Consider the following 27,950-nt stretch of genomic DNA (forward strand, 5'->3'; position numbering starts at 1 on the left):
TAACATTTAAACGAGGAAGAAAAAATTAAAGCGTATACTTCCACATATAACACATCATTAATTAGACTTTTCATAATAGAAGAAATAATGTACATATTCTGATGTGATTACGCCGGGGCAGATTTATCTTTGTCAGTTTTCGTTCACATACACCGGTAGTAAATAGATGAGATAACCACACCATTCAATGTTATAAATATACCAATAGTCTCATATTTAGCTGGCAAATTAAGACTGGGTAGTTGTCTTCCGATAAGAAAATGGAAGATTAATCTGTTTAAATTCATAGGAAATTACTGCATACGTGAGATGAAAGGGATTTACAATAACGTTGCCTAAATAGTGACAGGTGAAAGAACCCTTCTTCTGATTTATTATTCTTAATATTAACCACTATACATGGTTTGATATTTTATCGATGAACTGATAGGTTATGCGACAAAACTCCATTTTCTACAGTACCAAATTGATTTAGGATTGATCCTATCACATCCAACATCTTAATGGCATTGTGACAGATTGCTTTAAATGTTTCAGTATATGGCAAAAGTTTTACTTTAATCTTTTATAACAGTAAAAGCAAAGTTATGAGTATAGGACAAGGTAGGGTGGGGAGACATGGACCAGTAAAGACATGTGCGTGGTGGCAAAGACTACCAACTGAGACAAAGAGTGGGCAGGGAGGGAATATAACATAGAACATATGAAAACATACATATGGAGATAGACATGAAAGGGTAGATGAATCAGTAAATATGTGAAAGAAGAGGCCATGATACATGTAGGATGACAATACATGGGTAAACGCATATCATAAAGACCAGTAATAGTCCAGAATGAATAAGAGGTTTGGACTAAAAGTCACCAACAGTCGAGAGAAGGTGACACAGCTAGGATATCGAACTGCTTATACAAACATTCGTACAGAAAGGAAGGACGGTAAGGCAGACTGGACGATTCGTTAAAGCTTGTGATAAACTTGTTCATCACGATACCGTATATTGAAAGTTGAATTGGCTTATAGCCATGATGGACAATTGATTGTGTCTTATAGAGAATCTATGCTTGGCTTACTTGAATATGGATAATAGAAAATATATCTATCTATATATACTTATGGGATGAAAAGATCAGTAATTTTCTTCAAAAGCATTTGATTTCTGGTGATCATTCCCTGTATGTAAATTACCATTGGGACAACATGGGTATTGATTTATGATGTCTATAACATGGAACTATTAATGGTCCAATGACTTTGAAAATCGTCAAATCCTTGTTTATTAGCATACTATTTACATCCAAGATCGACATAAATACAAAATAGTTTGGTTTACAGAGTCATCTATTGTAAGTTCACAACTTTTTATTGCAGTTCTTCTGGTGACCATGGTTGAAACGTGATCATTTATCTGTTTTATTAAATGGACAAGAAAAATAATTACCAGTAGTTATCAGGTTATACTGTGAATACTTAAGTACTAAAAGGAGAGTTGAAAAGAACTCCTCTATACGCATCCTCAATTGTTTACTTGCAGGAATTTTATTCTTGTGCAACCACCAATATGAGGATCCATGCATCCCTACCTAACATTAATGATTTCGACAACAAACCATTGATGTAGTATCCCTTCTCATGACTAAAGAAAGTTATTTTTTTACTTAAATGGTCGGGAGATAATGCGGAGGAATTAGCATATACAATCCAGTTGAACAAGTACGAAAAGTAGATTTTGGTATTATTTCGTAGACTATCTAGTAATTATCGGCAATAGAACGCTTAGTATGATAAAAACATAATTACGCACAATTTCTTTCCATTTACAACGTTAACACGCACCTTCCGCAAAAAAGTCACTTTCACACGACACAACCTCTTTTCCGTGAGTGACCGTAGTCGTCATATTTTGGCGCTATATGACACAGCCTCTTTTGCCATATATTTTAGTGCGAGGAGCTAATAGCTTGTCACGTATGTTGGCCCTTTATGTTGATGCAAGGAGGGTGCGTTATCTATGCGCCGTACAGAGCTCTGTGGTTCGAAAATTATGAAACGTAACTGAAAGTTCATTTATTTCGTAGTTGATGCTTGCCATGATATTTCAAATACTTCCACCGTTTGTATTTATTGTAGCTAATACACTGTTAGAACTCATAGATGTAAGGCCTCTACTTTAATAATATACTTAGAATAGCTCACTCTGAGAGTTACTTCACAATTTTCTTAATCTTTCAAATAATGTCATGTCATCTTGCAAAATGTATCCCAAATGAAAACAACTTAGTGGTTTGTTCACGTCGGTTAATTTATGAAAAAGGGGGGAATTACGGTGCTTTTTTCGTTATTTACTTAATAGTTGGCGTCAGGAGTGAGGTTGCATACTTTGCACCAGATTGTATTTTCAGATAAAATGTAGAAGTAAATAAGAGATTTCGACGTTTGTGTGATTAACCATTGCAACATACACGATTGCATACTCTAAAACAGTGTGGGGAACACGTGAGAAGAAATAGCTATAGGTTGAAGTCAAGTTGAAGGAACCATTGATATAAGACTGTGGGACCATTGATATAACACTGTGGGACCATTGGTATAACACTGTGGGGAACCAAATGGGAAGAAATGGCTGTAGGTTGAAGTCAAGTTGAAGTGACCATTGATATAAGACTGTGGGACCATTGATATAACAATGTGGAACCATTGATATACACTGTAGGTGTAACACTGTGTACTGTTCACTCAACATAGTATCTGATAAAAGTAAAGTCCGAGTATACCGGGGAAAAGAAGTTTGCAGTATTTAGCGAGACATGGATACGTACTTACATCTTGCTTGCAAGTCATCCAATCAGACGTTAAGTTGTAATACTTATGGATATCACTAGGTAGGAACTTGGAGTTTTTAGTAGGTTGACCTATTGTGTGAGGTGACAAGGTTGATCACATGTTATGTTGGTATAATGACTAAACAAAACATAAATATTGAGTTTCGGAAGAATTCATCCCTCAATTATTTTATTACCTGGCATTTCTGCATTGTTTATCTTACCCATTTTAATTAAATATTGCTTGAAGAGCAATTGGATGCTTTTTCAATATCTGTCACATGGCACAAAGAGTAGAATCAGTTGGGAAAACTAGATAGGATAGATGTGTTAGTCATAGACACAGCACTTAACTAGAGAAGCATGGATAATATTTAATTAAATAACACTTAAACAAGAGAGGCTTAGTGAATTGGTAATTGAATTGAATATCAGAGAGTGTATAAATCACTGCTGTTACATAAACAATGATAAACCTTAAAGAAATTGCAATTGTAATAGTTTATTAAATATTAAAACATTGGAAATATAATTGATAGCTAAAGCCAATTCAACTCAGTCAAAATTTAATTTAAACTACTCTATTTCTTAGAATTCAAAATTTATCTGTTAATGGGTCGTCTGTATTTCCCAGAGGCAACAAGCAGGCGCTAATGAATGTTCGCTTCCAAGATCCAATTATTATTCGAGTCGACAGTGAGTTTTCACTTTGGAATTACATATACTGATAAAAGATATAATCTGATATGAAATAAAACTAATGATACATTGCAGAGTTGTTCATAGCGCCTGATTTCTTGTCATTGGTAAAGATTTAGTAGCATGTCAGACTACCAATGACGGGTTTGTAGAATAAGAAATACAATTGAATTTAAATAAGGATAAGTGCCGATAAGTATACTGGTATACTTCAGCTGACATCCTGTTCAGACGATAAGTCTTGACACTCGTTGAGAAAGCGGGAAAGGTTTGCCACTTGCCCATACCAGTATAAATAGTATTGAAGGACTTTAACAACTATTTTACATGGAAAGAAGAAATCATCACACCTATACAGATTGACTCTCTGATTTATGATTGCTATCCAAAGTTTGGCAGCAACAATATATTACCGGTGTATATTTAAACCGCTGTCATCTGGAAACAACTTGTACAAATGTACCAGGTCATTGAATTCCTAGTTTTATAAATTATACTGAACCTTTGAATAATTCAATTTGTGTATATATTAACTTTACTCAGATAAAGCTGGAAAGTAAATCTGTTTTCAAATTTAAATTAAACATGTTTACTGCTCTGTACAATCCTAGTAGTTTAGACAATGTGTGTATCATGTAGATGACCCTATGGCCCTACAATTTATCCCAATCAGTCTACGTCCATCCACAGTCTGTTGCCATTCAATCGTAATCACCAGATCCCTAGATAATGTGCTTCTATTTAATTTGCAAGACTAAATAATGTAACGGTCAGTGGTACACGTGGATATGACTTTAATTAACCTGATTGTCAAAACGACTCCTACGTATTAACGAGAACCATTTTCTTGACACTCATTGGCCCGATATATTTTCATATAATTGATTGTTTCTTACCTCTGACCTTTAAATGAGATACACAAATAAATAAAAGATAACAAAACAAATATGGTCTGGGTATTTTAATAAAAGGTCAATAGTTCGATTAGTTAAAATTCTAACAAACAAATTAAAATCATCTGTAATTGTGCACCATGCAGTTAGTTACATCTGGTATATACGCGAGTCAAGAACAAGTCTTCGTCGAAGATATAAGTCCAATTATTATATACTTTTCGGACCATGCTATCCCTCGTATAAGATCTTGATGTATGTTCCAATAGCAATGTTATGTGTGCATAAGATTTGAAAGAAATTAACAGTCAAATAATCAAATAATATAAACAGTGTGATATGCAAGAAGAAAAGGGGTGATTTAGACATTTGACCTGTCCACTATCATAATGTCACTAAACTAAAGGCCATGTGTATGCCCACCTTTGCGCTAAGTTTGATTAAAACGTGTATGCCCACCTTTGCGCTAAGTTTGATTAAAACGTGTATGCCCACCTTTGTGCTCAGTTTGATTAAAAAGTGTATGCCCACCTTTTCTCTAAGTTTGAATAAAACTGAATTTGTTTAACATATATGTCTAAGCACTTACACACACGCGAACGAGTGAAACCCTTTCCGACTTCATCCTTTGGGGCTAATAACCATTCCCTGGTATATATTCTCGTAAAAAGTCTAAATTTCACTTGATAGACAGTCAGGAAAGACACCTATAGATTATCATTAGTTCATTTCATGATCAGTAAATCAATAGAATCGACAGAAAAGATGCACAAATATGTACAGATATGTAGTGATTCAAGATAGTGGCGGGATTAGCAAAGGTGTGTAACTACTTGAAATGAGAAAGGGTAAAAGAAATAGAAAACATGGAGGCAAACAAACTAATAACGAATAAACTCGTGTTTTCAACATCCCTACTGGACAGATGGGATTTGACCGCTTTTTTAAAGGCATGTTTTGGTGATAGCAGTGCAATATCGGTCAAAGTGTCTCCATAGTGATAAAGTTCCAAGTTTTGACTATAACATTAACTAGTGTGTAAAGTAATAGATACCAGTCTCCCTCCATACATACATACATACATACATACATACATACATACATACATACATACATAATACATACATACATACATACATACACACACACACACACACATATATACATACATACATACATACATACATACATACATACATACATACATACATACGTACGTACGTACGTACGTACGTACGTACGTACGTACGTACATACATACATACATACATACATACATACATACATACATACATACATACATACATACATACAGAAACACGGATAACTGTAATGTTCGAGTGTGTGTACACTCTGCAGAGTGATACGTGATCTACCATTTGCTTCCCATAGGCGATAAACTGACGGTTTAAATATTCACATCATGACTGTCCCTGTATAAACAGTTGTCTGTTTTAGAGATCATCAGAGTCCTTAAACAAATATATTATAGTAATGATACGGGATGCGTATTAATGCAAGAAAACCTCTGATCAAATAACTTAAAATTGCTCCGTTGTCGATTTAAAATTCATCTTTAAGCTATGACTGGCCTTGGGTTCATTTCTATGGAGATGCTGTCAGTTTTGTACTACCAGTATGTTTACAATACTAGCCACGGCTGTTATCCACTACAACACGTTATATAATATCAACAACGTTGTATTTACATTGTATGGTGAACACCGTACCATAATATATGATACATGTCACACACTATTCTGTCATTATACTATTTTTTGGACGGCGGTATTCTATTGGGGGGGGGGGGTACGGTTGCCAAAGTATGAATAAAGATCACACATTGACTTGTTTATATTTTAATTCTGCCATCACATTAACTAAGCAATCTGTGTGATGGTTTATGGGTTTGTTGTTTCCAATTTAAAGTTATACTTATAAGTATATGGGCAACATAACCAGTATAAACATAGGAAACATGGATGGACGTGGCCTGAGTTCAACTTGATGCTTTTAGGAGATATTTGCCTTAACGTTACTCATCTCCTTATATACACAGTGACCATTATACGACATAAAGGAGGGTAGCAAGGTTTGCCTGTCATGACAGAAAGCTTAGACTAGCAGTTGAAGGTCTTTTTGATTTTTCCCATTTCATTCATGACATAAAATGAGGCTCAGTCTGCGCCATTTTGCTGCTCGTTAATTGTTACGTATGTTTTATAACAGTATACCCTGTATACTGACGTAGGCAGAACATTTTGTTACAGAGTATACCACTGTAACACAGGCATACTGATCTCCGTGTGGTTTAGCCATCAATTTACTAATATACAATAAATAATGAGCCTTTGTTTTAGACAAAGATACAGCTAGATAAAGCTGATGAAGCTATAAATTAGAATGTTGTCAATACTTTCACGACGCTTTTACCAATGTAAATAGAGTAGTCGTAAATATTCCTAACAGAGGCTATTTTAATGTTACTATGGGATTAGAGTGACTGTACTATATCAAGTCAAATTTAGCACCATTAGAAGTTGTAATCCCTTACGAGACGTTTGAAATTTATATACTCCAGGGTGACCATTACTCCGTAAAACATGCTATATTATTTCGTCAGTATCTGTAGGAACATGTATCACCTAAAATGATGATCTAAACATTGAGATATATATAATAGCAATAGTTGGTTATGTTAGTTGGTTATATATGCTCTCCAGGGAGTTGGGGAAGTAAAGGGCCGTTGTGCCGCTTTAGATCCGTGCCAGGGGTAATAATTGTAAAGCGCGTTGGGCACAGAGTGGGAAAGCGCTATATAAAAACCAACATTGTTATTATTATTATTACTGAGTAACCCGCTTGTGGCCAATATTCTATAGTGTACTTAATGGGTTGATGTAGTGTTCGCCATACCGGTTGTTGATGGCAATGGTGGTTTTTTTGTGTCTCAATTTTGAGAGAATTGATGATGAAGGTGGTTGAATGCGGCAGCGCTTTGGTGACTGTTTTAAGATAGTGGTAAAATTAAGAAAACTGGTGTTATTATGACTCAATACCATGCTGGCGAAGACGGCAATGCATACAGCGACGAGTTAGTGGTAATGTCGATGATAGCGGTGTTGAAAGACACCCCTTGTATCGCCTGTTTATTCACGTATTTCTCCTACAGCTTTAATTTCAATATAGTATACGATACTCTAACCATTTCCCGTGACTTAATAATTATTATCTTAACTTATCCAATTAAAATCACAATAATCAACTCATAATCGCACTGTGACTTTACCGGTGTTGTTACTACGTAGCTTACACTAATTGGTCTACGTAACCACCACGTCTCGGTTTCTCATACTGATTTGCGTCATGCTATATACCATGACAAGATAAACGCACTATTATCGTGATCGTCACCTACCTCGTGATACTGTCTTTTTCACCGTGTCACTGTGGTCGTCTTAATCGTCTAGAAACAGTGGCGCTGTAGATACCATTATCTTATCCCCGTTGAAAAGTGCGGAACGAATTCACTGCAATCATCTAAATTAAGAAGATAATGCAAATGATGAGTGGTGACTAGTGGTCAACCGTTAGTACATGACGAGGCAGAAAAGGTTTTTCAGTTCAACCAGATCATCAAGCATGGAACTATCACCACTCACAATTACTTCTATGATTGATGACAATGATACACATTTGATAATTTGTCATTTTATGGATCCATCCGTTTATTCTTAACTTAGTTTTGATGTCCTTCAATGTGAACTTTTTATCAATGCATATCTCTGTAGTTATGGTGATCAGGAGTGTGTTTGGATATATCTTGTCACCTGTGGCCTTCGGATTTGCAATCTAATATCATTCTCAAATGAGTGAGGTTCATGCATCAGGAAATTGGAAGTCTAATCTAGCGGGGATTTATCAAATATACGAGTCAATGTGGTCGTTAAAGGTCCCTGGTTTTGTATTTCACTAAAAGCATTGGCTATGCAAATTCACATACTGTATGGATTGTCAGTAGATTGATAATAAATGTAAGAGATCAATCTTACATGCTATGACTTATTCATATTTTTTAAATGTTTTAATTTGTCTCCGTTTTTATTATTGCTACATCGCCAAGATGTTGGGGATTCCTTCAGAAAGTCTACATTTCGGGTTGCCAAATCTATACCTCGACCTAGGTAAACTTTTCCCCAATCACAGAATTGTTATCACTTGATTCAGGGCAAGGGTGACTAAACATGACTAATAGCCAGAAGATCAATATACTATTCATGTCCCAATATTTTGGTATTAAAGCTGCTGACTAAACTTAACTCAAAACAGAGAAATAGTCATCATGTCTAATCATTCATACTGTTAATCACTAGTAAGATAAGAATATAAAGCAGACAGTTATTTCCGTAGCTGACTTTTTATTACTTGGAAACAGGATGCTAAATTAACTTTTAAAAAGAAAATCCCAATCGTCAATCCAGTTTACACCTGGTCACGTCAACTTGTATGTAAATGTTAGACCATCATGTATGACATCAGTATATCATTACCATCAATTCAGTTTACACCTGGTCACGTCTACTTGTATGTAAATTTTAGGTCATCATGCATGACAACAATCTATCATTAACATCAATTCAGTTTACACCTGGTCACGTCTACTTATATGTACATTTTAGACCATGTATGACACCAGTCTATCACTACCATCATCATTATGACGCCCTATATGATATTGTGCTTGTTGTCGTTTATACGTAGTTATTATTGCCTTTTTTTAGATTAGGTTCAACACAATATTTGCCAAAGTACAATACCTCTCTAACTAACCACAGAGTGTTAACATGTCATTGGACCACAGATAACCCAGGTGTCTCTAAAATGTTTAAATTATAAATATGTCAAAACTGTTTTACCAGTCATCAAGGATAGGATAAAGTCAATAGTACATATTTCTGAGGTGACAACGAAAGTATTTATTAAATCAATACATGTGCATATTGAATCTACGGATTTTCTTGCAATTGGTTACAATATGATTACTGATTAATTCAATGTGACTCCAATAAGATATTGCTTTAACAATACAACAATCTAATAATAACTGTTCGTAGCCTATCGTTTAAAGTAATTACATACAGTACAAGATTCCATTAATTGTCCCTACACAACAAATTACGTAATCCTGTCACTTTCATTTTATAGTTTTGGGTTTCGGAACGGATTGGTTAGAGTTTACTGTAAAGTTTTCCACGTCAATTTCTTTTAAAGTTTATAAAACTTTTACTTATGTAAAAATACTTGTATGAAATCTCGATTAAACTTAGTCTATAAGTTATAGTGAATTAACGTCAATACATGCCTTCCATGCCATTACAATTACCTTCTGGTATTGCTAGAACTGTTTATTGCCTAGTATGAATTCCTCGACAATTTTGGAACGTATAAACAATTACGTCATCGAATGATTTATATTTTAATTCCAGGTTTGAGTTCAGTCAATTCAATTGTAAGTAATGGTTACATATGCTTCGAATCAGTAATTAGAATACTACGAGTGACTTCTAAATATGCAGCATAAATCGCAAAAACGTATAAACTCAGCTCTTGCCCCTTTAAGTTACAAGACTGACTTTCATTTGTTCAGCAGTTTATACAGTTGTTGTAGGCCATGTCATTGCTTTGCTCGCCACAGTGTAGAGTCTGTACAACTTGGGAAGGGGGGGGGGGCAAGTGGACGAATACAAATAGTTCATGGAAGAAAAGGTTAGTTTAATTTATAACTTTTTTGTGAGTATCCTGTCTGCATATTATCAAAAAAAGAACATTAAAGCACAATTAACTACAACTTATTATCAACAGAATTTAAACCTTGCATTCAGACATGGTACCTAGTCGATCAGATTGCATAATTTATTATACCTCAGACTATTGTATCTGAGATGATATGTATACTACAAACCCATCACATGACATCAATTGTGCTAACAACATTACAAGACGTTTGATGCCATTGATATTTATCAACATTTACATCAAACTAAAATACTTAAATTAAGATTTATGAATATCTTCCCTCGAGTCACATCACTTATAAACTCAGTTTGTGGCATTTGAATGAACGTATCAAACTTTTCTGATCTGTACATACTTGATAATGACACATGAAAACATTGTGACATAAATCCATCCTCTGCAACCCTCGATTGTTTTTATGACATTGTTATTGTCATTTTATTGATTTAATGGGATAGTAATAGCTCTCCGTTGATGTATTGGTTGATTACAAAGTACAATTTGTATACCTCATGTATGGCAAATGAACTTGACGCCTTCATGTAAGAATAAGTGTGATCAAGCTACTGGGTGACGGACATCTGCTATTGGCAACGAATAAATTTATCATTAAGGTTTATACACCTCTCACCTGAGTTCAAATGAGCTAAATTGGAAATAAAATTAGCTCACCTAGTGAAATTGTTATGTCGTTCACAATTTGAGTAGATGCGTTGATCCGAAAACGGATACAAAATGTACTTAATCAACTTATAAACCTTGAAGTGCCGACATGTTAATGTTCACATGTACGACATGAAAGTTTGTGTGGGGAAATGTGCGATTAGATCACGACAATATTATGACTATGTAGTTGAATATAAGGCTTGACGTGTACAATAATTCAATGATTTAGTAACTTAAACATATGGGGTTTTATCCTCTCTCATTCTTTCTTTTTTGTCACCCATTTTTTTAAAAATTTTAATCATGTGTGAAAATACTTTCTTGACATTGTGTATTTTCCTGTGTTAGGCATAATTTGTTTTACTTTATCAATTTTGTTTTGTGTTTGTTGTGATCGGAGAGAAAAAAAGGTCATATAACTAAGGCGAACTCTCACTGTGAAATTTCACATGTGAATGTCTCACTTGGAGATCGTGTTTGTATTTGGAGTCTTGACCATGTAAACATTAACAACTTATGAAAAATAGACTATGTTATTTCCTACCTTCAACCACATCCTATTTATTCTGTATTATATAACACATTGTTTTGATACATGATTTTCTTCCGTTTTATTGATAGGAAGATTCATTCCATTGTTTCGTTACATTATATTTACTATCATATATTAATCTAACATGAATTCAGTGTGTGTTTGTAAGTACATTCTTGTTGAACATTTAAATGGTACCTGTGTAGATTTGACATGTAGATTCATGTTCTTACAATAATCTGCGGGCTATCAAGCACACTAAACGAAATTTGTCGCTGTGTACCTTCCAGTCACTGTCCTCTTCGTCTAGCCAACATACTCGGTTTAGAATTAACGAGACCCTCGAAGGTTTACAAAATTTATACACCAAGGATAGTACCCATTAGGTAATCCAATATAGAAGCAATGTATATATAAATCAAAACAACTTCCTACCAAGTAACCATATCCTCATTGATGATCTATCAATCACCTTATTGCTCGAGGGAGGAATTGACTTTTAGTTCAGCAAACAAATATTGTAGTCTATCCGTAGAGAACTGTAGAGGTTGGTAGTCTAATAAATTGAGGCCTCTCTCAATTTAATTGCTGTAAGTTTCTTCACGTTACAACTATGTATTGGTTCTGTATTCAACCCGTAAGCTGTATGATATATTGGCTGTGACAGCGAATTGCAGAATGTAGTCGTATTCACGTACAAGTAATCATTCAAAACCAATCATCCTCTACTTGTTAGCTATAGATCTAGATCTAACGCTTGTAATACACGGCCAAATCCAATACTGACAATTTAGACTTGTTAGTTTGCATCTGAAATTAACCATGGAGAGCCGTATACTTGTCACGATCTGATTCTTAAACTATTATGCCATGCACAAGCCAAAATATTGTCTTTGAGCAGAAAATAGGGATTACATTCCCTGGCCGTTCTACGTCGACCCGTGGCTAAGGCAAATGTGAGCCAAACATTCCAAGTCGCCATAATTATTCCCGAATTTTTATGAATTATGCTTAAGGGGTTATAATTATATTATTCCCCAATAATTTTGTCCATTCAGCCAGAAAAAAACCTAAGGGTTTGTCACTACTCGTCTAACGACTCGTAGTGACGAGTTCCCCTAGGTCAAAATATTGGAGAATAATATCTGTTTGTCTAACACTTAGTATACATTGTATATCTGTACACGTGCAAGTAGAATTACACCACTGTCGTCAGTGTTAATACCATCTACTGATAAAAACGACACCTGTGAAGATATGGAGTATTCAAATCTAAAAAGTGATTTATATAAGATGATACGATACGTACGTGACCATGTCCATGTAACATTATTATTCATAGCATTCTCGAATTGATGATGACGTTCCATATAGATGTATCAGAACGCATGAATTCCCAAAACGCATCAAAATTTACATAAAAATGTCATCGCGAAAGTTAATTAGTTAGAGAATCTAACTGTTAACGACACGGTAGAATTTTAATTGTAGGTAAATACATGTTCAGAAGATGTGAAATTAAGAATGTTGAGTAATTTTCATGTTTTTACATTTGACCGATTATTGCATTATTTGATTCCATGAAAATCAAACCAAAGTGCATTTGACAGTCGTAGTAATTGCATGCGATGTAACCTTTAGATATACGTACAAGGCAATGTTAAGATTTCGGCAAGTTTTAGATGCCAACGTTGACGTCACAGACTCGTTCTCATAAATATTATTATATTGTAACAATAATAACGAGGAAATATGTCCCAAAAGATCACCAAAAACTATTATCTTACCACACGACTAAGGGAAATCCTAAATACTGTCACCAAAGTAAGCTTTCCGGGAATCCTAAAATAATGAAGTAATAGAGTAATACCAATTTCAGATTGCACAGTCTGTAACTGAGACTTCCTTTCGACTAGCGTTTGTACACAATATGGACATGTATAACGCACACAGAAACGTATCGGCATTTAATACAGCTAGACTGATAGAGGTATTTGATGGTACAGAAAGAGAACAGATAACCAAACTCTAAACTTTGGCGTTTGCTCAGTTCTTGGTAACTAAATAATTATGTTTTAATGAGCTAACTAATACAATATAATGTTTCTACAACATCTAAATACTTAGTGAGCAGTCTAAGTTGATACAAATGATTCAGCGTGTTTACATAACAGAACTAATTTAAAGAGTATTTTAATAAGAAACCCTTTAAGTAACCTATGAAGACTGGTGCTTCAGACTGTCTCTTCGATGAAATCGACCTAAAGTCTGGTGTTGTTCTCTACACCTTGTATAATTATATTGGATTCAAACTATAGTTGCAGGGCTTTCTGTTCAACGGCTGACCTTTACAATGACTTATGTATGCCATTGCCATTTAAGCATTTGTGTATTTTGCGAAAGACACCTTGGAGCCGCACAATCAATCTTAACTAGTGTTATCCAAATAGACAGACCGCGTACAAGTTAGATATAAAACAAATACTTCGACACAAATCATCTTATCTGTACCCTGTTTGCTTTTGTAAGTACACAGTTGGCATACAAATGTGCACATTGAGTCACAGTTGCTGGAATACACGTTTACAGTATATTTATGTACGCATACAATTTGCAATGAAGGATGAAACTTAGTTTAGATCTAAACTCAGTTTTATAATAAAAATAATAATCATCATCATCATCATCTGAACTTTCATGGAATCAATTAATCATTTTGAATTTTCAATGTTTTTTTCCCAAATATCTAAATTTTAAATAAAGTTGAAAATTATTTAACCCATGTAAAAAATGGCTATTTTTACAAGATCAAATGTTTGGATCTTTGTGTGTACTGTATGTAGTCTGTACCCAAGTACATCCCATTTCATGTTACTTTACATTGGCTCTGTTTGACCAACCATGCAAAAACCAATAAGAGACTGCATATTCCACACTATACTAAGATAGTAAGCAAGATTGCAATGTCTTGCTACATTTTGTCTACTTTGAAATAAATCATTTATTCATACTACAACTAGCCGCAGACACGTGGATGGCAATGTTTTGATGTTTGTATTTGATGTCTGCATAGTGGCACATCAGTTCATTTCATTTAGACAAATTCATTCAATCTTGTTACAATGTAGCATATTCAGTGTGTTATCATTTCTAAGTGGTTGTATCAAACAGCACCTGTGAACAGTAACTTGAAACGGCCAGTATCCTCATTCTGTTATGTTTCTCCTGCTATAGTAACCTCAGTCTAACAATTTACAAGGCAAAGTCTGTAATATTTTGGTTCTTGGTTATTTATAGTATTCCATTCACGAAAACGTGTTGAACAAGACTTCAGCAGTCAAAGACATATTACATCACTGATATGCTGTTACTTGGTGCCTTAGGCACCGTCCTATCTACATTTCGCTGCTAAATGCATAACATAACACAAGCAATGTCTATGTATATTAAACATATAGTGATGAGTGTTGACCCTAATACTACAGGAGAAAATTGACATAACTATACCTAGTCCAATATATAGATAACATTGGCATGAGACAAGGTCAGTTTGACTAGACAGTCTTTCACTGATGACACTGAGGTTTGCATGTATTTGAATCGTATATATACATGAAAACTTCAAATTTATAGATCAAATGGCTAATTGACCTTGAATATGTAGGGCAAGGTCACAGGTTAGTGTCTTGTCTAATACTAACCTCTGATATTTAAATACTAGGGTAGACAATTCAATGGTGACTATATAAACAAAACTGCCACAATTGGGAAAATTTCATTTTGAACTTAAATGTCAAGGTCAAAGTTAAAGATCTGTCTTAAGAAAAAGCTTACACTTGAACCGTGTCTCTAGACATAAAACCTATATATGACCGAGGCCCTCACATATTGCAGTAAAATAGACTGGTTGTTATTTAATACAACTATGGCTTCTTCGCTGATTTTAATAATTTACATCCATTAACCTAACTTTAGTTTAAACCTCTAGATTATATTGACTGTTTCAAAATCAGTGAATTCTTTAAACACTGGAATTTTGTCGAAATCTAAATACTAGCCTCCTTTTCCGAATTTAATATTTGTTCGGACCACGTTAATCAAAACTGACTACAAAAATGTGGCCTCATGTTCAAAATAAAATCGTTACAAATGTTGTTTCCACCCCAAGTATTACGTTTAAAAAGTATATTTCCAGTTATTATATTTTCATACTCTCAACAAAATAAAGTCGAAATTCAACCAATTTTTAGTTCTAATACCAACATACCATATATCGTTCGATTAATTATTCATAAAATATTGTGATCTAAGGCTAACAAACATCTCTATATTCATCTAGATTAAAATAACATAAGTTGCTTTCAATTGTTACGTTAACCCACTGTGTTATTTTCAAGCAGTTAAGTTAGTTGTCAAAGCAATCATATGGGTTATAAGCCAGTTCTGTGTGTAAGCAGCATTTTATATGTAATGGAAAAACGCATACAATGTAATAGAGCATGGACTGGCAATATCCTTTAAATTGACAACCTCTTCACAGTTGCAGACCGCCAATTTTGTCGAATGGAGAAGCAGGCTAATTGCATTTTCAGTTCATTCGCTCGATCTATACTTAGTTATTGTGCGCTGGCATCTCACCTAAACCTATATATCAACATATTGTTGTACGGAAACAGATAATTGCCTCATTTTTCTTCATGCCCCAGCTAAAACAGTGTTAGCAATCCAAATAATCACAAGCGAAATAGGAATTCTATCGTTACGTAGGACGTTTAGATTGCTATAAAGCTGGTATAGTCAAACCATGAAAGAACAAGTACAGAAGGGGATAGGGTGGCTGTGTGATATTGCTATAAAACGGAAGCTTATATTTACTTATTTATTTGCAGCTGTTGAGAAATAAAGTTACTTTTTATATATTAGCTCCATACAGATGTGTCTAGATTATGGTCAATGCAATAAATGTCTATTTGGTGATTTACTTCATGGAAATCATATCATCGATCGGTGATAAGTATAAGTATTCCTTGGAAGAGGTTATTAAACTGAGACTACCATCTTACTCTATGATGGAAATACCGAAATTCCCCTGAGAGCAAGGTTGAAATTAAAGTCGGTATTAAATATTGTGTCGGCCTTGAATTAGCAAACTACATTTTTGAAGTATGAAGATTGATCAGAATTGCATGCAATCCTTTACTGAAAATAATACAATTGAAAAATGCATAGTAGTTGTCACAGAACTGCATTTACACAGCAACTGAATGGTGATTGGTTGATTATTTTATTGCCGTGGTTGTACATGTGTTGTTGTTGTTGTTGTTGTTGTTGTTGTTGTTGTTGTGGTGGTGGTGGTGGTGGTGGTGGTGGTGGTGGTGGTGGTGGTGGCAGTGGTGCTGGTGCTGGTGCTGGTGCTGCTGGTGCTGGTGCTGGTGCTGGTGCTGGTGCTAGTGGTGCTGGTGCTGGTGCTGGTGCTGGTGCTGGTGCTGGTGCTAGTGGTGCTGGTGCTGGTGCTGGTTGGATTTAAGTACTTATTTTTCTCCAACGAAATTGCCAGTAGAGTGATCTACTGGAAAGTAAAAGGGAAAATCACCAAATATTTTGCTTTCGTCATGCTCTACGTTGCTTGATCATTTTTTTTCTTCTCATTTTGAGGGCAAATGATATTACGGTATATTCACACAAAAAACACAGATGATGTGCACGTCCATAGTGTTGAAATAGAGAGATCAACACTAGTTCACCACACATCGCAGTCAACAGTAAATCTTCCCCCGGTAAAATAAAATGCTCAAACATTGCATTAAAGGTAGGGCCCTAGCTTCTGACAGTAGATGTCATCCATAGTACCATACATCAGGAGGTAATTGACCATAATCAACATGTCATCAAAGTAATGTTCCTTCTACAAGATTGAAATGCAACAACATGATTTATACATCCATAATGGTTTGTTTGTTTCACTTTCCTCAACCTTCTATTTTTTCTCATCTTCTCGGGTAATTATTCATCAGGTTCATAACATATTGGTCCAGGAAAAGGTCAGTTCAAAATTAATCCGAATATGATCACAGTAACGAGGCTAGACCTTTTAACCTTTTGGCGACTTAACTTACTGTAGTCAAATACCATTTGATATATAGTACCACATACAATTTGATATCCATATATTAATCACCATTAAATTTTTCAAGTATCAAGTCATGTTCTAAAAATAACTTATATATGTAGCATAGTGAAGCATCACTATTAGTCCATGTAATATATGTTTTACAATGTTTTCTTTCTTTTAAAGTAAGATATATTTATTATGAAAACAAATACTAATCATGCCAAAAGTGAAATGTAAAATGTCTAAATTCTGACATCTAAATTCACAGTGCTGCATGCATTGTGTTAAAGGACTCAAATCCATGAATAACTGTTCCCGTATTTGAGAGAAATACAGGTTAATTCAGTCAAGACCATTTTGGTAAATACAACCATGGCTTTGGTAAATACAGCCATTGTAATTATGTATGCATTTGCACCAATATATGCATTTTATAATGAGATAATAATTTACCTGTATACATCGTTAATACGAAACTGTACAATCTAATTCAATTAGCGATATTACCTTTTTCGGGCAGAGCTGATATAGAGTATTGTAATTAGATCGGTATGATATCCCGACACACAGAGATTGTCTTGATAGATTTGATAGATTGATGAAACACGGTGCAGTTCATTCGGAGCTTTGATATTATACGATATATTTCGTAACCCCTCGTATATTTTATTAATAATATGGGTGGTTGCCATATGACAAAGAAATCAAATTTATTTTCCTGTATTCTATTTCCACTTTAGTTACCATTTTGAATGAAGTTGAAAGATTGTAATATGGACCGGAGAGAGAATATGTACATTAGTTTATGTTATTGAAATGTACGTGATGATTCATTTCTGTTTCTTAGTATGGGGAATGGTTAGAAGTGTCTGTCTGCAAATTAGGTGATTCCCATTCTGTTTTGTAATTTTCGTTGTAAATATTATATTCAGTGAATGTATGTATAATTCCTTCATTAACCTCGATGATACAAATATCATGGCAAATATCAGATCGCCACATACACGTTACTATGGAAATGAAAATGATAAAGGTTAAAAAAAAAACTGACGTTCAAACTTACAGGTACATCCGACTTGGATGCGAATCTGTGATAAGGCCAAATAAAAAAATGTGTGTTTCCGAATATCAAACCGACCCTGGAGATTAAGTCGCCGATCCTAAATATTGTTTACATTCAAAAATGTAAAATGGTGAGGATTTATATTTCCTTTCGGTAAAAATTCTGTATTAAAATTCCAATTCCAGTGAAATCAAGTCTTTTAAGATAGTAAGTTAAACAAATAGAAAAAAAATAACATGCTTACTCGATTTTTAGAAATAATGTTACCGGAAACAAACACGTTTTTTTATTAATCTTTCCCCTGGTAATGTAATATATTTGATAAATTTAAACATTTATAATCACAGTTTTTATATAGTGGATTCTCACATTATTAATATTAATATGTTGGTGGTCAACCTAGAGTATAATTACATAAAATTATGTCTACAGCTACAGTTAACCTTGTAAACATCAACGAATGCATGTATACTCGTTTAAAATGTCCATTTACAACATAACCCACTGAGATCAGTTATGCAAAGTTATGCAAAGTTATGCAAAGTTTCATGCTTGTATGTCAACTTGAACGATATCATCTGTTATTAGTCTTGTAGTAAGTCCTTCGATCTGTGCTTTTGGGGGTTGTTGAATAAAGCTCTGAGGTAATGGATACCTCCGTCTGAGCCTTAGTAGCGACCTTCGGTCACCTTTACAGAAAGTAGAATAACCCGAGGGGTCTAGCAGCTAGACTACACTGTCATCTACTCCACCAAGTTTCATGACCAGAATAAGTGTGTGATAGCGGAATTCGTAATGTTAATTTTACATTTTAGTTTAATATGTTCTTCAAAAGTACAAATGTATATGGTTACATGGCGTGGACTTAGACTTAAAGTTAGGACATTTTGTTTACAAAATTCTGTTTTTTGAACAATGTACATGGGCAGTGAATTACTGAAATGTGTTATATAATGTGAATGGAATGAAATCAAGTGAATGTAAAGGATCACTAGAACCGATGATCACCATCTCATTTGAACTACGACTAATATTGAGGTTTGAACTGATAGTAATCGTGAAGTGTTGTTGTAGACACCATTCATGGATCATGTAATCGTCTATAAACCATCTATCAACCGTTGCAAGTTACTGATCAGAACTTAGCTACTAGAATCATTTATAGTCTTACTGAAAAGTTATTGACTTCTACAGCATAGATAGGTTATAAACTCTTAATTAACCAACTGTGTTCATTCTACATAACTAACTGAAATTATAATATGTAACTCGGTACTTTCTCTCACAGAAAATCTCAAAAAACCACTGTCGGCTCAGTGTAGTAAAATAATCTACTTTTTATTGCAGGTAGGGTTAAATTTATCGACCATTTAAAAAAAAAATCTAAATAGATATGCATAAGTATGATACCTTGTGAATTTGGTGTGGTGGTGGTGATGGGGTGGTGGTGGTGATGGGGTGGTGGTGGTGGTGGTGGTGGTGGTGGTGATGGGGTGGTGGCGACGGTGTTTTCCATTATATATCAGTGTTTCTATAACATACAATTGCAAAAATAAGAGGACTCTTCAGAAGGCACTTTTAATTGCCAATGAATGTCAACCTGTTTGTGTACATCAAGATTTGGATATCCGGCATATCGGCAGGAGATAAAAGGATTTATCCTATAAAGCACTTTTCTCCAAAACTCTAAAAGTAGATCAGTTTCCTAATTCTATGACCTCTTTGAACTTTTTTGACCCAAGTTTGACAGGAGTCATGAAATATCGTGAAAATGTAATGATTAATAAGATCTCTGTAAAGTTTTAGCAGAGAATTATGCAAAGCTGGTGTCAGTTCACTGCCAACTTGGACTCGTCATGTTTGGTGGTAAAGACTTGAGAGGTTATGCATATCAAAGGTTATTAATTAGAAATTTGGTGTCATGAGGACGAGCTTAATTACATAGCTGACCAGAAGAAAATGGGCAAATTGTAAACTGAAGGAAATTACAGATAAGTGTAGTACCGTACATATAGCAAACCACCATGAGTACATATACTAACAGAAACGCTAACAAGGGCATGTTACAAGTACATCGAAATGACTCTACCCCCGTAAGTATATGACTTTGTGATAATTCATGAGTGAGTGAGTGAGTGAGTGAGTGAGTGAGTGAGTGAGTGAGTGAGTGAGTGAGTGAGTGAGTTGTTGTTGTTGTTGTTGTTGTTGTTGTTGTTTCTTTATTACTCCTCAAAGAGAAGAGTTAAAACACAAATATACAAAAACAAAATAATAAATAAATAAGTATAGAGTGCATGACTTCATTAGTCAGTTAAACGATAAACTTAAGGATTTTATCCTGAATATTTCCTATTTGTTCGGTTGCTGAAATTTATACTTACTCTCTTCTAAAAAATTGACATTAAGAAATAAGAGTGTGACAAGACATCATAATCCAATCAAAAGTCTAAGCATGTGTCTATAAGCTGTATCTTGAAATATTTCCCATTCGTCTGGTTGCTGAAAGTGTTTTTTGCTATCTTCTAAAATACTGATAGTAAAATCAAGTTCATTTAAGTTGTACAAACGTACAGCAAAGTTAACGTTGATATTATCAAACATAGTTGATCAGACAATATCTCTATACAGCCGTATTACGACATGAAGTCAATAAATGAGCCTTAGATAATCTACAACGAGCTCTTGTGTGAATTGAAATTCCTTCAAGCTGCTCCAGCTGAAACTTGAACAGTTTGTTTAACACTGTCTTGTGTATATCATGACTTACTCGTAATATCGAACCTCCTGAACTCTAATACATCACATGTGGGTAAATGTGTTGATGTAGTTATACATATAATATGGTAGCAGTTTGATTTTTGGGTCCGCACACTAAAATCGGCGCTCCCAACTCGATCGCAATTTCAACCTGTCACTGTACTGCTTATTGATAAAAATTACCTAATTAACATATACGATGTCTAATTAACATATAAGATGTCTAATTAACGTGTAAGATGTCTAATTAACATATAAGATGTCTAATTAACATATAAGATTTCTAATTAACATATAAGATGTCTAATTAACATATAAGATTTCTAATTAACATATAAGATGTCTAATTAACATATAAGATGTCTAATTAACATATAAGATGTCTAATTTACATATAAGATGTCTAATTATTAGTATTTTAACAATCCAATCTCAAACATGATACTCCTGTTACAACTAGTTTAGTGTTCGTCATCTTAAAGTATATAATTTCAGCACCTCTATCATTTACAACTAATAACTGTAGGTTAGACTTGCGTTTTCATCAATCGCTATGGACTGTTACATCTAAATCATTTTGATAAATTATATTAATGTTTACATTGTTGTGATATTGACAATTACATTGATAAATGTAATACAATGTTTAGTACACCCACACAAACAAACAAACAAACAAACAAACACACACACACACACACACACACACACACAATGTACTTATACAGTAAATCAAACATCATGAAGCATAGTACATTTCTGATAGTGAGATTCTTACAGGGGGCGAGTGATTTAGTGTAAGGCTACTATATACACAACGAGGAAAATATAGCTTTACGTGTAGAACTCACTTGGTGATGATTTGAGATGAGTTAATTTCTGAACGACAGCACATGCAAACAAACAGTATCCATCAAGCTTCGAACAACTCCAAAGTGACGACTCTAGTACAACCAACTATTCCGCCTTTAGGAATGATACTCAAATGTCTACAACAAGATTTCTATCACATACACTATATGGGCCTATTCAAATACATGGCTCATCATTATGACAGGCACTCGTTGTGTCATCAGTCGTTCAATATACAGGCAAATACTTCAGTGAACCGTCTATAGCATGGGATTTTTTTATTGAATACACAAGTGACGTGGTAGGTATTACTCAGGCAATCCTTTTGCGGTGAAAATGAGAGATGTTCCCGATCTGAAAAGCTTAGAAGATGAGCGCACTGTCGTCGCGACACACCTATCATGGAACATTAGTTGTAATGTGTGGATAATTGTTATAGACAGAAAAACACTGCCTAGTTAACATTAATCATGTGACTTATCTCTCGTTAAGAAAGGGGTCCATTAGGATGACGATAATACCTTATCTAGCTTTCTCACTGTCAGTGTCGATAGCTACAATCGTCTACGATGGTCGTGTGATAAGATACAAGAACACACATTTGCTTTTATGCGAGAATCGTTGACGGATGTTGGATCACGTGACATCTGTAGTAGATGACATATCTTACATTTAATCATGTTTGTGTTATTAAGTTTTTTGTGACGATAGTATATTATACTAATATACAGTCAAGTGTAAAACCAACTACCAATACACATGTACTACTTTCAACAATCTAATATTATATATAAACAGTACATAACATTTGATAGTTTTGTACCATTTGTGGTTTGCTCAGTACGACAACAATGATATTAAATTTATGTACGATTAACATGCACATTCTCGAAGTTTATAGACTACCTTTAATTTTGAACTGTAAGTAAAACAAATTGAATTAGACTACGTACCGAATAAACGAAATTTCTTCAGAGTTTGAACGATTTGAAGTGTATTAGAGATGTTGTCATATACAACATCTAACAGTGTTCTCTGTTTGACTGAACGTCATTCTTTGCTTTGTACACAACATAGAAGAAACATTGAGACTGATACTCATCAGTCGACAGGGTATACAGAGACAGTATGACGTCGGGCAGATATTTCAGCAGTACGTGATATCGATTGAAAAAGAGAAAAACACAAAATATTGAAAGACGAACAGTTACGAATAATAAGATAAGAAGTTTGACGGACAGACTATAGACGAACCGATCGGTTGATTGTCAGAGGGGACACAAGAATAAACATTTAAAATGACGAGCAGGTGAAATAACAAACACCTAAACTTTTTTTCTGGCTAATAAAATAAAAGTTACTAGCAGACGGACAATATCAACAGACCGTAGTCAATTAAGAGACCTGTGTAAGGATGGCAGACATGTCACATATAAACTAAGGGAAAAAGAGGAATTTACAGCAGGGGGCCTGGGGGAAAATCTTTTGGGGAAATCTCGCAATCCCCCTTCGCGATCTGAAGACAATTCAGTAATTCCAAATTTAGTAAACCTCTGGAGGAGTCGTTTAAACATGTGCATTTAGAAAATGAATTTAGATATATTATTATATATGAGGTGGTGATGGCCTAGAGAACGTATGTTGTTATTTATCTACGTCTTAGTCCACCCCCCCCCTCTCTCTCTCTCTCTCTCTCTCTCTCTCTCTCTCTCTCATTCTCTCTCTCTCTCTCTCTCTCTCTCTCTCTCTCTCTCTCTCTCGATCTCTCTCTCTCTCGATCTCTAGATCTCTAGATCTCTAGATCTCCGTAAATACTGCTCGTTCACCTAGTCGTTTGTAAGTGCATAGTGTACACACAGGGGTGTATGTATTATTAACATTTTGTTATGCCAGTACAGACAAAGTAAGACTTCGACAAATAAATAAACAAACAGACAGACAGACAGACAGACAGACAGACAGACAGACAGACAGACAGGCAGTCAGTCAGTCAGTCAGTCAGTCAGTCAGTCAGTCAAACAAAAACAAACAAACAAACAAGCAAACCAAACAAACAACCCCAACCTGTTTAATGAATATGTGGATTTTGTGATCCGTTCTCATCACGTAGTCAAGGTGCAAAGGCTAAATAGTAGTGGGCTAACGGCCACAGGCAGTAAATTGATCTCAGTTGTCATACATCACAAGTCTGTATAGTTATAATCAATAGTGTTATCTGTCCAATTACTATGTGCCCATGTAAGCATTAGGGATCGTAAGCTAACACAAAGAGACGGCAATAATCGTTTTCAATACCCCTAGCAACATTCGATCATCCATATCAAGTACACATTGTATACATTGAACCCATGTGGAGATGTCAAAGAAGTTAACAAAGGCGAGAATAAGCTTTTACAGCAAGCAATTAAACGCTATGTTGATAACAATACGGTGATGGCAAACACAAACAGAGTCTGCTGGAACTCTTAAAGATTGAGTTGTGATTACAGAACACTGGCGATGCAAACAAATTTCAATGGTTAAAACACTCTGCTCTCTATAGAAAAATTGCTTGTTATCTGTACGATGGAATTTACTTGTGCAATAGCTCTAATATTCATTGGAAAAAATAGACAAATCGTGGTGTCAACCTTTCGGGATAATCTGATAAAACGATATGAATTATACAGAATCCATATTTATCTAAAGTTTCGAGTTTTGATAATGTATGTGTAACTACACTGCACAAAACCGTGTGTGTCTCGTTTTGTCTCTTCGTGTATCACTGTTTTTGGTAAAAGTTATGCTTCCGGAACCTATAACGAATATTATTTCAACAAGAATTCATTCTAAAGGCAACGTAAGATAAACGCATATTGCCAATAGTTCCAAGCGTAGTTCTAAATTGGAAATACTATTTTAGCTCTTACAATCTCTTAAAATTCAAGTTCATTAGAACTCAAGTAAGTTGACATAATAATACATTAAATTTCCTATTAATTTTACGACAGATGTCGTCAGCCAGCTACAAGTAAGGGCAATTTATAACATGTCTACCCGTGTTGTGTGGGAAGGGCAAATTTACACATCAAGACAGTTCTAGTGATTGTATTGCACTCTCTGTTACATTCGAGAAATTGTCATTTCCGATCATAATTCTCAGGTCTTTAGTATACATTAGAAAGAGCGTTGATAAGCTGCCACAGTTCTTATCCATTTAGAGACATTGCTTTGTTGACATCACAGTGGTTTTAATGTTGACTATTTCCAAAAGTTACAATCTTATATGGAAACAAAAAAAACAAAGACAACGTCGACTTACCTGCATCCATTCACTGTACACACCACATAGCACAATCGGGGGACTAGTTCTTTGTACTGTGTAGCTAGCTCAAAGCAAATAACTCCGTGTTTTCTATTGTATACTTAACAATACACCGTGACACTGGTATTCTTTTCAGTATAGTATGTGACTTGTCCCCTGCTTTGAATTTTGTGATTGAACACGTGATCGAAACGTAACGTGTTGTTGTTATCAAGCAGTCGCTTTTGTTATTGAGTTAAATAGACGCTCTCCACACTGTCGACAACTTAGATTTATCTGTGTAAACTTATGGGCAAATTAAGTAAGACGTTGGCCAGAGAGAATCAGTTCTAACGTTCTATTTAGTTGTATACCAAGTAATGTTTGATGAATGACTTGTTGTGGGGGTGTTGATAGACCATGACCCTACATTTGCAGGTAGTCGAACCTAAATGTACATGGTGTTATTCGTTGCCATGGTGAACGAATGGTGAATGAAAATTGGCCAGTAAACCATCTTCGCAATGCACTAACCTTAATTACATTGGAGGATTATCGGAGAGAAATTTTTTTAGGATATGAAATCGTAGCTTTACAAACATTTGAAATAAGTCAAGATGATACAGTTATAGTTATCAATCATAGAATTGGATATTAGAACAAGTAGAATTTCATATGGATCAGACGAAATTCGGTATGAATTGTGGAAGTGTCTTTGAAAAAAACAGGACTTGCCATGTTATGTTAATGTATACATCCATGCTTCAACCCATCCATCCATCCATGCATCCGTCATCAATATTGATGCATTCACACATTGTATGTGTGTGTGTGGGGGGGGTGGGGGTGGGTGGGTAGGTAGTTATGTAGGTAGGTAGGTAGGTAGGGTCCGAGGTAACTAGGTAGCTAGGCATATTAATTAATTGTCTTTTTTTTAATTAATTAATTAATTAATTAATTAATTAATTAATTACACTAATTATTTCCGTTTGGTTGTTTGATTGTTTTAATTAATAAAGACCAAAGATGAGACATTGAGATATGGTTCCATATAGTGATCATAAAGACTGGTTTTGTCTGTAGAGCCACAGTGTAGAAGTGCACTGACTGTTAGTTTTTGACAAACAGGGTCAGATAACCTATTACAATACAATGTTATATTGACAATGTGTACGTCTAGCTTGTTGTTATTCAATGTATAGTCAGTTAGCATATGTCTTGTATGCAGTCTTTCAATGCTATGTAATGCCAATATTACATTGCATTATATACTGTTGACTGTATTCAATTAGTGTTTTCATCTCAAGCCATAAGGTTAGTGATGTATATCACACTTGCTATATTAACAGCAGAGATTGATTTTGGCATGATCTATGTTAGTAGCCTGCCGTGTTTCAACGATGAAAAAATCCGGGTACAGGATACAGTTGTATATTATGAAAAATGACGTAGACTAAATTACAGAATACTGTGTATTTCAATGACGAACTTATTAATCATTATAATAGGTGATAAAAACTGGTTAATGTTGCTGTGTATCTGACAAGGTTACGCAGGGTTTTGTTCTATGATAATTGAAAACTCTTTCTAACTAGATTTATGTTGACATGCAATTGCAAATCATTTTTGTTCTGTCATGCGGTATGACCTTTGACCCCTGATATGCAATATTTTCCATATTACATTTCTGTGAAAACGAAGCTGACGTACAGTTAGGTGGACTTTATTGTATATGTATGGCAAGCTGACAAAGCAATTCTATCAATAACGAAGATAAGTCTTTTATCAGAAACCACACAGTAGTAGTTGATACCTTTGTTTTCATTTTGTTCCCTTTCTTTGAGAGGGGGAGGGGCGTACGTATGAGCCATAACAGCTCACTGCCACATCCCTGAATTAGGTTAAAAGATAGATACATTGATATGGAGATATATGTCCTGATATCATATAGCCAAATATCACTGTTGGTATCTAAAAACTTACACTGACAAGAAAAAAAGCCAGACTGATCAGTCTGGTGTTTCTACAGTGTATTAGACCATATATACCCTTCACTATTATGGATGTAACGGAAACTCTTTATCGTTCTCAATACTCTTTGTAAACGAATAATTGTGATTTTGTGAAGGCATCTGTTTTACTTCGGTTGGCCATTAGCAGGCTGTGTTTATCACTGAGTGGTGTTTTCATTACAGCGTACTTTCTTGCCGAATACATACGAATTAAACTGAATGAATCGTCAGTTTTAATCTTCTGTGAAACACAAAATACAAATGTTACAGTCCAACATTTTCTTCAAGAGCCTAAATGTACTAAGGTTATGGAACTTAACTAACACGATTAACGCGCACCTTTCATTTAAAATGGGCAGGATATTGTGCGATTTTCACCGTTCTGAAGTCAACAGTTTATTCAATTGAATTAAGTCAATTAATATGCGTTGAACAGTGTAGTCAGGGAAGAATGATGTCCAA

General features: G+C 34.7%; 1 long non-coding RNA gene across 1 annotated transcript in view; it reads right to left on the reverse strand.

Moving 5' to 3' along the window:
• Window positions 1–25,534, reverse strand: part of LOC144452297 (uncharacterized) — a 70,880-nt gene extending 45,346 nt beyond the window's left edge. The window contains exons 1-2 of the long non-coding RNA XR_013482341.1: window positions 25,495–25,534; window positions 7,834–7,955 (exon numbers count right to left, since the gene is read on the reverse strand). This is a non-coding gene — a long non-coding RNA (uncharacterized LOC144452297). The remainder of the gene's footprint in view (window positions 1–7,833; window positions 7,956–25,494) is intronic.
• Window positions 25,535–27,950: the final 2,416 nt, after the last annotated feature.

This window comes from Glandiceps talaboti, chromosome 22, assembly GCF_964340395.1.
Source record: "Glandiceps talaboti chromosome 22, keGlaTala1.1, whole genome shotgun sequence".
Taxonomy (NCBI): domain Eukaryota; kingdom Metazoa; phylum Hemichordata; class Enteropneusta; family Spengelidae; genus Glandiceps; species Glandiceps talaboti.